The sequence below is a fragment of the Cyanistes caeruleus genome, unplaced genomic scaffold, assembly GCF_971803275.1.
Source record: "Cyanistes caeruleus unplaced genomic scaffold, bCyaCae1.hap1.1 HAP1_SCAFFOLD_69, whole genome shotgun sequence".
In the NCBI taxonomy this organism is placed as follows: Eukaryota; Metazoa; Chordata; class Aves; order Passeriformes; family Paridae; genus Cyanistes; species Cyanistes caeruleus.
In genome coordinates, this window is record NW_028255886.1 from 2,545,001 (window position 1) to 2,547,500 (window position 2,500).

The following is a 2,500-nucleotide window of genomic DNA, read 5'->3' on the forward strand; positions in this document are numbered from 1 at the left end:
GTTTAAAGACTCGGGCGGCACGGCGCGCCCCGGCGGCGGCGGCGATGCCGGCGGCGGCGGCGGCGGCGGCGGCGACGGGTACCCGGCCGGTGGCGGCGCGGCGTTCACTGAGGGGTGGGGAGCTACTCCCGCCGATCCCCTGCGGTGGCGTCCGTCGCGACCGGTCCCCCCCCGCTCGTCGTCGTCGTCGTCGTCGTCGTCGACTTCGTCGCGGCCGTCGTCGGCCGCGCCGTGCCGGGGAGGGGGCACCCAGCCCCCCTCCCCCCCCTCTCCGCGGCCCGGTCTCGGCGGCGAGGCCGTGGCGCGCTGTCGGCCGCGGGGCCGATCCGGTCTCTTCGGAACGGGGCGGCGCCGGCGGAGAAGCGCCCCCGCGCGCTTCTCCGCCTTCTCTGCGCGACCTCGGGGTGGCGGCCCTCGGGCGCCCCCCGCGCTCCCTCGCCTCGGCCGCGCCGGCCGCGTCGGCGCGCATCTCCTCCTCCTCCTCGGGGCGTTCCTCGCCTTCCCCGGACGCGCGCGGCGGCGCCGTCCGCCGGCTCGTCCCCGGCCGGGACCGCGCGCCCCCCGCCCGGGCGAGCGCTCGTCGGTCGCCTCCGGCGGCCGGAGGTCCGGCGAGCGCGGGCGACCCCGTGCCGAGCGGCGGCGGCGCCGCTCGACGGGTGTCCCCCTGGTGGGACGGTCGGCCGGGAGGCCCCCGTCGTCGCCGGCGGCGGTCCCGGCCCGGGCCCCGCCCGTCGCTTCCCCGTCTCCCTTCCCGAAGGCCGCGTGTGGGCCGCAGGGAGAACCGCTCGAGGCCGTGCGGCGGGCGTCCGCCGCACGGCCCCCTCCCGCAGGGCGCGTGCCCGCGGAAGGGGCCCCGACGGTGCGAAGCGGCGGCGGCGGTCCCGGGAGTGCGGCCCCGGTGGCGGCGGGGCCTTTGCCTTCCGGCAGGCCTCGGGCGCTCGCGACGCCGGCTCGCGCCTCGGCGGCGCCCGCCTCCCGGCGCCGGCCGTCGGAGCGCGGCGGCGAGGCGCTCGCCTTCCGGCGGGGAGCGGTCCCCGGCCGGGGGCGGCGCCGGCGGTGCCGGCGGTCGTCGCGCTGCCGTCTCGGGCGCTGGCAAGGGGGCGGCCCGTCAGCGGGGAGGAGAAAGGCCGCGCCGCGCGCGGCGGGCGCGGTGGCGCTGCGCGGGGGGCCGATCCCCGCGCAGCGGTCGAGGTGGAGCCGAGCGCGCGGCGGGCGGCGGGCGGCCGCGGCCCCCCGGCCTCGTGCCCGCGTCGTCCCGTTCAGAGAGAAGAGGCCGGGCGCGGGCTACGGAGCCCCCCCGCGGTCCGGCGCGCGCCGCGCGGCTCTCCGCGCGGAGGCCGGGCCGAGCCCGGGCGCCTGGGCCGCCTCCGAAAGACGGCACGCGGGGCGGCGTCTCTCTTTTCCCCTCCCCTCGCCCGGGGGGAGGGGGGTGGTGGGGGAGAGGCGGTCGGGGGCGCGGGCCCCCCCGCCCTTTCTGGCCGGCCTTTTCGGAGCGTTCCGTGGGCGGCCTCGTGCCTTCCTTTTCTTTTTCCCCTCCGTTGGTCGTCTCGTTTGTGCTCGTACGGTCGGTCGCGAGGTCGCGCGCCCGCGCGTCCTCGCCGCAAAACCGAGGGGGGCCGCTTCACGCGAGCGGTCCCGGCCCCTCCGCGCGTGCGGGGTCGGTGCCGAAAGCCAGACAACTCTTAGCGGTGGATCACTCGGCTCGTGCGTCGATGAAGAACGCAGCTAGCTGCGAGAATTAATGTGAATTGCAGGACACATTGATCATCGACACTTCGAACGCACTTGCGGCCCCGGGTTCCTCCCGGGGCTACGCCTGTCTGAGCGTCGCTTGACGATCAATCGCCGTCCCGGCGGGTGGGCCACCCGAGCCCTCCCCGGGCGGCGCGGCTGGGGTCGCCTCGCAGGCCCGTTCCCCTCCCCCGCGGTCCGCCGGCGGCGGCGGCCGCGGGAGGAGAAAAAGGGCCTTCGTCCCCCTAAATGCAGACTCGGGGAGCCGCTCCCGTAGCTCCCCGCTTCCCGGAGCGAGCCGCTGGGCCGGAGCTCGTCCTCGCGGGGGGGAAAAACCGGAAAGAAGGGCCGAGAGCAAAAGCGGCGGCGTCGCCAAACGCCGCCGCCGAGGGCCGAGAGAAAGAGGGCGAGAAGGGGAAGGCGAGGCGCGGGCCTCGCCCCCCGGGCTCACCTTTTCCCCGCGCGGGCGGCTGTCTGCGGGTGGGTACCGGCGCAGGTACCGTGCCGTGCTGCCGCGCGCGCGAGGCGTGGCGAGCGCCGGGGGACGGGGGACGGCCCCCTCCTCCTTTCTTCCGCCCCCCCCTCTCTCATTCCGCGCTCGGCCCGACGGTTTTCCCCGCGGGGCCGTCTCTGCCGTGTGCGCGTGGTGTCGCGTGTGCTCCTTTTCGGTTCTCGTTTCCGGGATGGGGGTCTCCCTCCCCGTTGTTTCCGCGCCGCTCTGGGCTCTCTCTCTCGCTCTCGCTCTTCCACCGGGCCCCCCCTCCCCTTC

At 77.9% G+C, this 2,500-nt stretch overlaps 1 non-coding gene across 1 annotated transcript; it reads left to right on the plus strand.

Annotated features, from left to right (window-relative positions):
• The first annotated feature begins 1,677 nt into the window (after positions 1 to 1,677).
• Positions 1,678 to 1,830, plus strand: LOC147647043 (5.8S ribosomal RNA). Its single transcript, XR_015281714.1, has one exon. It is a non-coding gene; the product is annotated as a 5.8S ribosomal RNA (ribosomal RNA).
• The last annotated feature ends 670 nt before the right edge of the window (positions 1,831 to 2,500 follow it).